At 48.3% G+C, this 13,425-nt stretch overlaps 2 pseudogenes across 1 annotated transcript; both read right to left on the minus strand.

Annotated features, from left to right (window-relative positions):
* Window positions 1-4,993: 4,993 nt before the first annotated feature.
* On the minus strand, window positions 4,994-8,393 carry LOC144173857 (uncharacterized; annotated as a pseudogene).
* Window positions 8,394-9,746: 1,353 nt separating this feature from the next.
* Window positions 9,747-12,604, minus strand: LOC144173790 (uncharacterized; annotated as a pseudogene). The gene is made up of 6 exons (XR_013323387.1): window positions 12,541-12,604; window positions 11,628-11,699; window positions 11,374-11,445; window positions 11,120-11,191; window positions 10,866-10,937; window positions 9,747-10,582 (listed from the first exon to the last, which is right to left on the minus strand). The product of XR_013323387.1 is annotated as an uncharacterized LOC144173790 (transcript).
* Between the last annotated feature and the right edge of the window lie 821 nt (window positions 12,605-13,425).

Genomic DNA, 13,425 nt, shown 5'->3' on the forward strand with positions numbered 1-13,425 from the left:
TGATATGACACAGTGTTTGATTGTACATATAGGTGGTATTCATTGAAAAGTTTAGCTGTGAATTTCTTTGCTTGGCAACACTGGAAGTGGCCACGGACATGGTGCGTCTTGTGCCACTGCGCCCGCACGCCGAAGAAAAAGAAAAAAAAACCGGCACGCATCGTCTGCTCCGTTTGAACCCGATTCTCAACGGTGGTGTCAACAGAGATGTTATTAATCGCAGTGTCATTGGACTCGAGGCATTACTTAGCGTTCGATCGGGTAGAGTTTGGAACGTCCAACACAGATCATAGCACGGACAAGTACCGCCATCCCGCGGAGCCCGACGTAACCAGTGACGGCGCACTCACATGGTTGCCGGCATGCGCGCCTCGCCAGTGAATACAAGCCGTATGTTGGACGGGTGTGCTTGGTTCCTTTTTTTTCCTGCAGACGTGTCTCGGAGCCACGGGGAGGAGGTGGTCGTCATGGCACTGGTCTATAAGTCACTACTGCTGCCTGGATTTGTGCTGTAACATCTGCACCTGACAGTGGATGCAGGACGCATCTCTAGCCAGCAGGGCTAAGATAACACTAGCTGGGCAAGATGCGGCCAATGAAAGCTAACTTGAACTGAGTTTCAAAGAAATCTTAGAAAATTTGGGACTAAATGGGAATGAGACCCAGGGCCTGCAGGTAGGTATGCGAGTGCCACACACATTCCTGACGCCACTGCGGTGTCGGAGATGGCTACGTGTTTACAGCTGCACCTAGTCTTTGACCTGGCGCAGATATTGAAAACAGCTGCACACAGCGCGATGTCGTTGCGTGGCGTGTCGTTAAGCTCAATGCTAGGATACACCCGTTAAAGGGCTACTGAAGTGTTTTTAGAATGGGGTAAAAATATATTTTTTGCAATTAATACATTGGTTGGTTTATGCCTGTGAAGTTTTTTTTCGTCATTTTTAGCTTGGGGACCGAGGTATTCATCGGAAAAGTTGACCCTATGCCCCGCCCACTGCTCCCTTCCGTATCGCCGGAAGAGCGAGAAACTGAGAGGCAGCGACCGGAAGTAGCGTCGTATTCGAAAGATGGCCAGCGGCGTGTGCTGCCGCTTTACTGTGTCCTCGTTTTGTGGGTGAAGTTCCGAATTAAGCAGGCATGTAATCTGCCCTTTATTTATCTTTTTTGTCCAGAGTTGCTTCGGCGTTGATTTTTAACCATTATGCCACTGTGTTTTTAGCGATTCCCTAAAGCGACTCCTAGATACCAGAGATTTCCTACCCGAGCGCCCGCGGCTACTACATTGCCTTCACGAGTAGGTGCCGGGGGCCGTGTCGTCGGGTGCTCTGTGCTTCATAAGCGAAGCGACGGGTTCTAACGAATACAGAGTTCCTGATCCCCAAGTTCCTGATCCATTATTATTATTAAGGGATTAGAAATTTTGTGGGACCGCAGTGCTCTGGGTTTCCCGATCAACATTGTTAGCTATGACGACAGCTTAGCTAAGTAGGTAGATTTTAAGAAGAAATCAAGCAAACTGGAAAGCATGAAGCGTTTTCTGCGTGTGGGAACGCTCCGCACACTCGCCGGTCATGCATTCCCGTACGGCACATGATGCGGTTCAAACTGCGCATGCCGCGGCAACAACCGCTCTTCTTCTGCTGTCCAGAAACAAGGCAGTCACGAAAAGCAAGGTAAACGTGCAAGAGAGTGGATGATAGTGTGGTGAACAAGTGTGCTAGGGATTGTCATCCGAGGTGATTTTGAAAGAGGTGATCGAATTTGAATCGCGATGCGAAGTGCAGACCAGTCGTGGAGGCTCGTCGACGGCAGCAAATGCACCTGCCCGAGCACGAGATGCGGCGAGAGGCCGATGGATGGTGCTACCTGTGCTACCTGTGCGCATCTTCATGGGCGCCCTCAAGGATTGGCTGGGCAGGTGGGCCGAGTCCAAACGGCTCCTGACCGAACTTCAGAACGAGTTTCACCCAGGCCGTCGTCTAGACGATAACCTGTTCATACTAACGCAGTGTGCCGAAATTGCGATCAGAGAGCAGCGCTCTTTAATGTGCTGCTTTTTGGACGTGGAAAAGGCGTACGACACTGTACACCATGCCCCCCTTTTCTAGAAACTCAGTCGTCTCGGGCTTCCGGAAACGCTGCTGCGGACGGTCCAACGAGTTTACGAGGGCAACACCGTCAGAGCGCACTTTGGTCAGACTCAGTCAGACCAAATCCCTGTCACTAGGGGCCTCCGTCAAGGGTGTCCGCTCTCTCCGCTTTTGTATATCTTGTATGCCACAAGTATTGAGCGGAAACTGCTCCAATGTGGTCTCAGTTTTTGGCTCAGGTACAGCACCACTGGGGCGGATGAGCAATACCGCCTGCCAGGGCTTGCGTTTGCCGATGACCTGGTACTTATGGCTGAGTGCTCGCAGGAATTGCAGACCCTGCTGGACATATGCTTCACTGAGGTAACACAGCTTGGACTCCGGTTCAGCGCCAAGAAGTCTGCGGTTCTTACCTTCGCGGGAACCAGCGGAGACGCAGCAGTTACCCTCGGCGGGGAAGAAATCAGCTGGTGCTGCCATGCACTCACACCATGAGGCAAAGGTGCGCCAGTCTGCCGTTCGTGGCCAGTGCATTCTTCGCTGCCGAAGCTTGTGGGGCTGCAACCGTTTCCTGATGGTGCGTGACCTGTGGAAGTTGGTGCATGTGCCGGCTCTCACGTTCGCGAATGCTGTGGTGTGCCTCTCAACGTCCACTCGGCAATGGCTCGAGAGACAGCAGCGCGCAGTGGGACGCACCGCTGTAGGATGTCATAGGTATGCGTATGTGGCCAACGAAGCGGTGCAGGGAGACCTCGGCTGGTCGTCCTACGAGGCACGTGAAGCGGCTAGTAAGCTGTCGTACCACGGTCGCCTCCAGTTCATGCATCCGGAGCGCTGGGCGCGACGCGTGTTCGAGTATCTGGCAGCGACTTGCATCCGCACAAATTGGATGCGCCGTGTGTACTTCCTGGAGAAGAAGTGCGGCTTCTTCCACGAGCCTGTTTCTGCGGACACTGACTGTCACGGCCTGGACACGTGACACGCGCCATCGAGTGCGTGAGGAAGAGGAGGCGATGTGGCAGCGTGCTGTGCGGGAAAAGCCCACTGGGGCGGTTTACGCGCACCACAAGACCTCGATCGGTGGCTCCCAGCTGTACGACAACAGCTTGGGGAGCGCACTGCTCTTCGAGGCTCATGCGGGAGCCCTCCATACTCTCGTGCGCGAGAAAACGTTCGACAACCAGGTGGCCAGTGTGGTGTGCCGTGCTTGTGGCGAGGGTGACGAGTCCGCCGAACACTTGATTTCAAGCTGTTTAGGTCTCGGACACTGTGACAATATCCACGAAAATGGTGCGCTTCCGACCCTGCGGGGAGCTCTCGGCTTCGGGGACGCCGACGGTGTGGTGGACGTGCGCGCTGTCAACGCTGTAGCACGTACAAAGCGCCGCCTGGAATGCTGGTGTGCGACTGGTGTGACGGCAGCCCAGGGACGTTAATTGTACATTCTCAGACTCTTCGTTCTTTTATGCTGTTTTTTTTGTTGATGTTTGTTTGTTTCTCGTATGTGCGTTAGTGTTGTCAAGTGTTCCCTTTTGGTGTGCCATATGTTTTTTGTCTCGTTCGTGCCACGTTATTGTCGTTATATATGTTTGTCATGCATTTATCTTTCTGTTTGTCCTGGCTAGTGTGTGCGCGGCACACCCACCCGATTCAAAGGGTACAGCCCAAATGGGTCCATGCGAGAAAGGGGATGCAGGTGTGGTGAAAAACTGTGTTAAGGACAGTCATTCGCAATTGTACAGATAGCAGCGACCAAATATCTGCCTCGGTGCAGATATTTGGTCGCTGGAGGTTGAATTTAGGAGAGATAGGAGGTTGAATTTGCGTTAAAAAACAGACGTCACGTTTTTTTTTTTTTACATGCAATGCCATTTATCGTAGCGTTTTTCTACAGAGAAATCCACGTTACGTTTGTACTGAAAGTGATTGAGATTTTAGTTATTGCTCTGAATGTGCTGCAGTGAAAAGTAACCGCATTTGCTGATCGCGCCGGCGGCATTTCGTTGTGTTGTTCTTCCCTTTGGTCCCCTTCCATCTCGGGAATCGCGCTGGGCCACGTATTTTCTTGGCTCGCGTCCCTTTGCACAGTTTGTCAACACATATATTTATCGTCGTAGTTGCTGTATTGACGCTTAAAAAAAGGCCAAAAAAGGAATACCCGCGCACGATGGCCAAAAAAACCAACCGGCAATCGGCCTGCTCTCTAAAAACCCGGTCGGGCCGGTCCAAAACCGGTCAAGTGGCAACCCTAAGCTCGCCGCGAGCCAACTTGTTAATATACTTCCCTCAGGCTCTCCTATTGTAAGGAAAGATTGTGTGACTTCCATTCACCAAAGGACTTTCTGGCCTGTACCTGAACCACCTGAACGGGAACAGAACGAGCTCTTCAGGCCATAAAGATAACGCAGTGCCTATTCACTCTATGGCCTATTCTGTGGACCAGTCCACAGGATAGTGTTCAGCTAAGTTCAGCTTTATTCTGTGGACCAGACCATAGAGAAAGAAATACTGGTAAGAGTGGACACTCCCATAGAGCCCTGCGGCCGAATGACTGTACTGTAGTGTAGCGCCCCGAGCGGACGGAGAGCCAAACTACCAAACATACTTTCGTTCACTTTCGGTTTCGGTTTCGCGGACACCGATTTTGGCGGGTAGTTTGAAGGACTGGAAAGCGCTGCTCACGGCGACGGGCATCGGTACGGTATTCGGACGCTTTCATGCAATTAGTGTTTATTTGAATACCTCATTCTCAGGCTTAGTGCCCGCATGCTTTTGAAAAAAAAAAAACTGTTTTTTGAAATGTGAAATTGCAATTTACGTTACCATTCACAGTTGTTTAAGAATTCTGTCGTGTGTTCACATCTTGTCAAGCTACATAAGAGACACGTCATAATAGAAGAAATGTTTATTGTATGGCACTAAACGGAACAACAAGTTCAAATTGTCATCATTCTTTGCAATACACATAATAATAAACAGTGGGTAACACACCACAACAGAGACAATTCACAGTAGTGAGAAAAATGCGTTTCCAGGAATGAAAAAAAAGCACAAGTAAAACAACCACACAGAGGATTTATCCTCCATGGTAACTGAAAACGCAGAGAACCCGAATTAGCCATCCACAGTTTTACTTGTATCCACGACAACCTCGAACTGTGTGCGCTGTTGCAGCGATACAAAAATAGCAACCATAACAAAATATAGACACTGGGATACTTGCAACTGTTTACAACCACAATCTCTGCAGGTAATTCCCTTTTACTGTGGCAATTTCTCCAGCCTGGATGTAAAAGAAGAGAAAAACGTGTGCCCCGTTTACCAAAAACGCTTGATGCCCTTGCTTATTTGATGAACTCCAATGAGGCTTATTGCCTATCAGCAACTTCTAATCAGTAGCAGTAATTGAGCAGAAATCGCATTTGTGTGGACATGTACACGCAAAAACGTTAAGAGGGAAAAAAAACAAGTTCCTATTGGTTCCTGGACTTCACAGTAAAGGCAATGGGCCAGGCAAGGATATTTTATGTACTAGGTGAACCGAAAGGCTCCAGGTGCCACGCACACATCTTCAGCAGACAATGTGAACACACATATAAGAAACAAATGAGCAATTTATGCTCCTAGTGAACAAGGCAATGGTGAACTCATTACATAGTTTCATACGTCAACAGTGAAATCAATTGCAGTATTCTTGCGCACCAAGGTTACCATGCAAATCCCATCTGCAGTGGAGCTACTCAAATGTGTAAGAGACAGAGGAAGAACTACTGCAGATACAAAGAGACGTCCAACACACCAGTGGCCATGGGCCACCCCTACCAGTGGAGCTTGGACACCTTGTTAAATATACCCGCACCATCGGAAACAATGTTGCTGAAAATCAGAGAATGGAGTATGCTCTAAACACTCCCGAATGCATCATTAATAAGACAAGAACGATTGCAGCTGCACAAGCCAAGGTTTTACAGAAACCTTGGCTTCTGTAAATATATATGTACGTGGCCAAATGAAAGGGCCAGGACTACAAGAGATGACGAGTACAGAGAAGTTGTCAAATGGAAACACCTCACGCTCTCAACCCTGCAGGCCAAGGTTACGGCACACACCACAGCGTAGAAGTTGTAGTTGTTAGATATTCGCAGAACTGCAGGACGACTTCGTCGAAAGACATAAGTATAAGTTGATTTGTGAACCTCCTCAATGTGTATATCCTTTCACCACTAGCCTAAAAAAAGAGGCTCTTGAGTCGTCACGCCTAAATGGTCCGAGAGACTCATTGGTGAAGGCCTGATCCAAGCCATTGCCTTGACATACATGTTGATATCAATGTTGATATCACGAAGAAGTACGAGTATAACCAGGAAATGCTTAACAGCAGCGTCAGGCATTGTGCTATCAATGGTAAATGCCACTGGCTGATCCCTCCAGCAATCACCAGCCATCACAAGTATGGTTCGCTGACAATAGTGCTGTGGCGCCACTCAATACCACAAGCTGTGAAAATCTGTGCGAAGGCACATAGGTCGAAGCGTAGACAAGTGCTTTTTAAATCGATCACTTCACCTTGGTTATTCTCATTGAAAGTGCGCAAACCACACCATAATTATATATATCACATAATTGTAGAGATGCCATTACAGACTAGAATATGGAGGGGACCACTTTATGGAAATGTACGGATGTAATTACCACTACACGACACGAATACAGTGGCACATCATTCGGGCAAGACTTCAGACCGGACCCCATACCTATTAAAAGAAAACTGCAACTGCTACCTGGATGTTGTAAACCACACTTCCCTGCCTAGTACAATAAAATGTCTTGAAAACCCACCACCATTTCCCGGCAAGTCTACACGCCAACGACCATCTCATGCCGGCCAACCATGCAGCACAAGCAGTGCACAACAATAAGACGACAGCTTTCTGCACCTGACAAACCACGCATCAGGGAGCAAGACAACGTAGGGTAGGATGCGTATTAACTTTTTTTCTTTCTCAGAGAAAACAAATGTTCTTCCTACAGGAACACAAGTAACTGACGATGTAAACTATTAACCTTTAAACTTATCCATCTGAATGCCTGACGCAGACTGAAACCGGACTTTCTCCAAGTTTCGGTTGACTAAACGCACATGCCAGCATACGCGGACCCGGCAAAACATCTGCACGAACCTCTGGCGACACTGAGTAGAACAGAAAGTGAAAGAATCTTAAACAACTGACGGAACAAGACTTCACATACGTGTGGAAGATGTGCAGTAGCTTCAACCATTGCAAGGAAGTGTATCTCAAGGTCTTGAACAAAAGCAAAAAGCCCTTCTGATGGCATAATTGCCAAAAAGCTTGCTGGGAACATGATATGCTTTCACCATGGTGAAATACTGATGGGGGCCACTCTGAACAGCTGCAGTCTTTTACGGCCCTAGACAAAAACAGCTTTACCAAATATCCTGCAACACAATAGGCAGCCGAATCATCAATAGTGTGGGAGTGGATGTCTTGTGCGAGCACTGAAATGTCATCGAAAGACGGGAAGTCATCAGGCTCTCCCCTTACCACGCTGTCAGCCAGGGAAGCACTGCTCAATGAGAACGGTGATACTTCATGAAGAAGTTCGGACCTGTCATCTTCTACGTTACCTTTATCTTCAGACAGCTTAAACAGTTTGCGAATGCAGATGTGTTTCAGTCCCGATATGAACTGAGCAACATTAGGGTTTGTGTTGCAGCCATGCTTTTGCCTAAAGTGTCCAAACATGTTCTCAAGTGGATCCTGCTGCAGCCGACGAGTTAGTAGGCACAAGAAGTAATTCTTAGAGAGATCGTCCCAAAGCTCCAGAATGGGCCGAATGGTTATCTGCCACCCAACAATGGTTTGCGGCTGCCGCTTGGCATCAAACTTCCATGACCGGATCCATGGAATCTGATCCTCGAGAAACTTGACTAGTTCGGCATCACCTTTACGAAGTGCATAGCGACACTCCTGCCGAGTTTTTTTAGGGCAAGACTTCAGACCGGACCCCATACCTATTAAAAGAAAACTGCAACTGCTACCTGGATGTTGTAAACCACACTTCACTGCCTAGTACAATAAAATGTCTTGAAAACCCACCACCATTTCCCGTTACACGCCAATGACCATCTCATGCCGGCCAACCATGCAGCACAAGCAGTGCACAACAATAAGACGACAGCTTGCTGCACCTGACAAACCACGCATCAGGGAGCAAGACAACGTAGGGTAGGATGCGTATTAACTTTTTTTCTTTCTCAGAGAAAACAAATGTTCTTCCGACAGGAACACAAGTAACTGCCGATGTACACTATTAACCTTTAAACTTATCCATCTGAATGCCTGACGCAGACTGAAACCGGACTTTCTCCAAGTTTCGGTTGACAAAACGTACATGCCAGCATAGGCGGACCCGGCAAAACATCTGGACGAACCTCTGGTGACACTGAGTAGAACAGAAAGTGAAAGAACTAATCTTAAACAACTGACGGAACAAGACTTCACATACGTGTGGAAGATGCGCAGTAACCTCAACCATTGCAAGGAAGTGCATCTCAAGGTCTTGAACAAAAGCAAAAAGCCCTTCTGATGGCACAGTTAAATTGCCAAAAAGCTTGCTGGGAACATGATATGCTTTCAGCATGGTGAAATACTGATGGGGGCCACTTAGGTCTTCCCCTGCACCTTTGAGCAGCTCTGAACAGCTGCAGTCTTTCACGGACCTAGACAAAAACAGCTTTACCAAATATCCTGCAACATAATAGGCAGCCGAATCATCAATAGTGTGGGAGTGGATGTCTTGTGCGAGCACTGAAATGTCATCGAAAGACGGGAAGTCGTCAGGCTCTCCCCTTACCACGCTGTCAGCCAGGGAAGCACTGCTCAATGAGAACGGTGATACTTCATGAAGAAGTTCGGACCTGTCATCCTCTACGTTACCTTTATCTTCAGACAGCTTAAACAGTTTGCGAATGCAGATGTGTTTCAGCCCCGATATGAACTGAGCGACATTAGGGTTTGTGTTGCAGCCATGCTTTTGCCTTAGGTGTCCAAACATGTTCTCAAGTGGATCCTGCTGCAGCCGACGAGTTAGTAGGTACAAGAAGTTGTGATTCTTAGAGAGATCGTCCCAAAGCTCTAGAATGGCCCGAATGGTTATCTGCCACCCAACAATGGTTTGCGGCTGCCGCTTGGCATCGAACTTCCATGACCGGATCCATGGAATCTGATCCTCGAGAAACTTGACTAGTTCGGCATCACCTTTTCGAAGTGCATAGCGACACTTCTGCGGAGTTTTTTTAGGGCTGGAGCTGTTGAGAGCGTCAAAAAGCTTATCCATCCTATCACAGAAAGATGCTGTTGCCATCGCATCTGCAGAAAGCTCATTTGCATAGACGAGCGCCATAAGTGCTACGCAAACTGAGGCGCTAAGGACTTGAGTCGCTCTGCTCACCTTCATGTTCGAGAATGGTTTTTTTTGGATGTGCCGCTCTGTGAGTTTTGGAGCCAACCTTAAGCGCATCTCATGAGTCGATTTATAGAGCTTTTCAATGTATTCCCAGTCAACTACACTGCCTCCAATGTGCAACTTGTGAGCTTGCACATTGTTACGCGTTGTTTTAATGAGGTGAGGCACATCAAAGATGAAGTATACCCGTTCGCCATTAACCTCAAAAAAAGGCTGTTCTACCGTCACGCCTAACTGGGTAGCAAGACTCACATTGGTAGAGGCCTGATCACAAACCACGGCCTTGACAGACATGTTGATGTCACGAAGAAGATTTACAAGTGCAACCAGCAAATGGTTTACGACACAAGCAGGCGTAGATGTGTGTCCTATTGTAAATGCCACTGGCTGAACCCATTTTCTCGAAATACCAGCAAGCAAAACAACCATGGCTCGGTCGGCAATCGTTGATGACCGTTCAGTTCCGTCATCTGTGAACCCGTACACAACATCGCGAGTGGAATCATAAGCCAAGTTTTTTTTCAAGGCTATCTCGTCGAAGATAAGGGTACACACGCGATCGCGCTCATTCCAATCCTGCGTGCTTGTCGCAATCGACTGAATTACCCCAGGTATCACACCTGGTGTCATCTCAACATTTGCCAACCACCGCCTCAGTGACCGTTGCGTAGGCAAACTGAAAAGTGGTGCTAATGAACGGTATGCTCTCGGACCACGGAAGTTTAAGTGGAGAGCAAATTTTTTCAGCCATACTGGGTATCGCCTCCCCTTTCCTCTCGGTCTCAAACGGATATGCGCTGACAGAAGGTTGAATACTTCTTCCGAGACATGTGGGCGGATAGCACCCAGGGCCTGTGAAATGCACGGTGGCAGCTTCGTCTTTTCCTTCCGGAGCCGTGCGATGGTCTTCCGGTATTTGGACACCTGGGCCTGCAGTCTCGCAATCGTCGCTCTCAACTTCTTTGGCTGCTGACATCTCTGGGCTGGAACACCGCACTGAACTGAAATAGATGAAGTAGACGCAAAGTCATAAATTTGTAAAGATAAAATTACATGGTGCAATCTTCTTTCAACAACTTTCTGCTAGTATTCCACTGGTATAAAAAGTTGCATTCGGAAATAACCTTCAACATCACGACGAGTAAACTGACACATTTGATGCCTTGAAATTGCAATAAGCATGTGGCGTATACCGAGTTAAGCTTCCGACTCAGTCATAGGGGCACAGTGAAATCTGTTGCAGTATTCTCAACTACACGGCGAGTGAGCGAATCGGGCACTCACCAGAGAAGTCTCCGCCGTCGGAGCTCACAAAAGGCGAGTCCACGTCAGCACAGCTCGTGCTTGCCAGACCACCTGCACATCATGAACAAGCAGGCGCGTCAAAATAGTCGAAACGGCCACCACTCGTAGGCAAATGAGTCAACGTTAACGCTCGGCTGGTTTTCTGCCCAACGCCACATAGCCGTGCCCTAGTGAAATCACTTGCAGTATTCTTGAACACAGAGGTTACAATACAATGCAAATCGGGCACTCACCAGAGAAGTCTCCACCGTCGGAGCTCAGAAGAGGCGAGTCCACGTCAGCACAGCTCGTGCTTGGCAGACCACCTGCACATCATGAACAAGCAGGCGCGTCAAAATAGTCGAAACGGCCACCATTCGTAGGCAAATGAGTCAACGTTAACACTCGGCTGGTTTTCTGCCCAACGCCACATAGCCGTGCCCTAGTGAAATCACTTGCAGTATTCTTGAACACAGAGGTTACAATACAATGCAAATCGGGCACTCACCAGAGAAGTCTCCACCGTCGGAGCTCAGAAGAGGCGAGTCCACGTCAGCACAGCTCGTGCTTGGCAGACCACCTGCACATCATGAACAAGCAGGCGCGTTAAAATAGTCGAAACGGCCACCATTCGTAGGCAAATGAGTCAACGTTAACGCTCGGCTGGTTTTCTGCCCAACGCCACATAGCCGTGCCCTAGTGAAATCACTTGCAGTATTCTTGAACACAGAGGTTACAATACAATGCAAATCGGGCACTCACCAGAGAAGTCTCCTCCGTCGGAGCTCACAAGAGGCGAGTCCACGTCAGCACAGCTCGTGCTTGCCAGACCACCTGCACATCATGAACAAGCAGGCGCGTCAAAATAGTCGAAACGGCCACCACTCGTAGGTAAACGAGTCAACGTTAACACTCGGCTGGTTTTCTGCCCAGAGTCACACAGAAAACTGATGCCGTGCAATCTCAGGTAGAAACAGCAGAGTTTGAGCAAGGGAGACCATATTGGAACACCTACAAGATTCACCTCGGCTTCTGTCAATGACCATGTAAACCACGCGGTGTTAGCAAGTTCAAGAAAAACGAACTATCTCCCGAGTCATGACTGCACTTGTTTTACACACATTCCTGTTAAAAGGTGAAAGTGATGGAACACATTAGCAATGCATATTAGTACTACTTACGTTTGCTTGAAAACACAAACGGCTGTCTCAAATTAACAGACAATGCTAAGCATTTCAATGCGAACTGTAATCCCGCAAAAGAAACTATGAAATGTGTTGCAGTCCCCCCTACGTGATGTCCTGTACTTCTACATTAGGGGAATCGCATTCTATGCTCTCTACAAAAACATTTCCTATCTTGTTTTTCCTGAAAATAGAATTACTTTATGTCACTAAAGTAGATCACAACAGCAAAAGTATGTTACGAGTACTGCTTTACTGTCAATGTGGCACCTTTTCTTCAAAGGCAGTACTTACCATACACAAAAGGACGTCCAGTCCCAAAATTGGAGGTGGGAGTGTCCAGCAGGCAAGGATCTTGCCCGCTCGCGGGAGAGCTGGAGGAGGAAGGTGCTCCCTGGAGGCTTCCTGTGTATGTGCCAGCGTATGACAGACCCCACATCAGTATTGGCCCACACCTTAAACCAGAAAATCAAGATCTTCCACTGCATTACCTTGCGCCATTCGGAGAACAGTCGGCACAGCCATCTTGGTCAGCCGCGTGCGGGCAGGATCCATAAAGTCCTGTGCTGTAAAATGCTTACAGCATTATCTGTAAGACGAATGCAGTTGGCTGGCTGGCTTTGCCTTAAGGTCATCCCGCCCGGTGTAGGCCACCCACGCTGTTAACCTGCATGGGTATTAAGGGAACAGTAAACAAGTTGTTTGCAATGACAAATTCCCTGCTACCAGTCTAAACAGCAATTTGGCACATTGGTTTTAGCACTTGAAAAAAGTAAGTTCACTAGAACAAGTACCCAAGCACTGCATCCACATGTCACTTATGTGCAACATAAAACCTTGTCTTATTCTCCCCAGCTGTCGTGTCATTCCGCTTTTAGCAACACTGAAAATATGCATGCCTAGTTATCTGCGCAAGAGCGGTTAGGAGCATTTTTTTATGCGACCTAGGGATTTTTTGGCATAACAAAACGAGAATGCAGCCGGTACAGCCTGAATGACGGTCTTTACCCAATCAGGACAAACAGCTAGAACTGAAGGTAATACAAAGCCCAAACGTACCTGTTGTCCCGTGGGATGCGAAAGAAATGCACCCCTGGACCGGGCACCTGGCGCGGTTATGCCTTGCCACTGTGTGGGCACCACGGCACACAGCAATAAGGGCCGCGCCGATGACCAGCAGAGGCCATGGGCTGCAAAACATTGAAATGACATGCATAAGGTGTTCAGAGAATGGGTGCTGTATGCGCAATACGTTCTTTATAAACAAACTAGCCTAGAAATAACCAGAGGAAAACGTTCGCATGAACGGCCCTGCAGAGCGCCACGGCATATTAGATAACAGCAGCAAATAACTAGCCGTGCCTAGGTAGTAGCAT

The sequence above is a fragment of the Haemaphysalis longicornis genome, unplaced genomic scaffold (genome assembly GCF_048455015.1).
Source record: "Haemaphysalis longicornis isolate Haplotype H1 unplaced genomic scaffold, Haemaphysalis longicornis Haplotype H1 scaffold_3, whole genome shotgun sequence".
NCBI classification, from domain to species: domain Eukaryota; kingdom Metazoa; phylum Arthropoda; class Arachnida; order Ixodida; family Ixodidae; genus Haemaphysalis; species Haemaphysalis longicornis.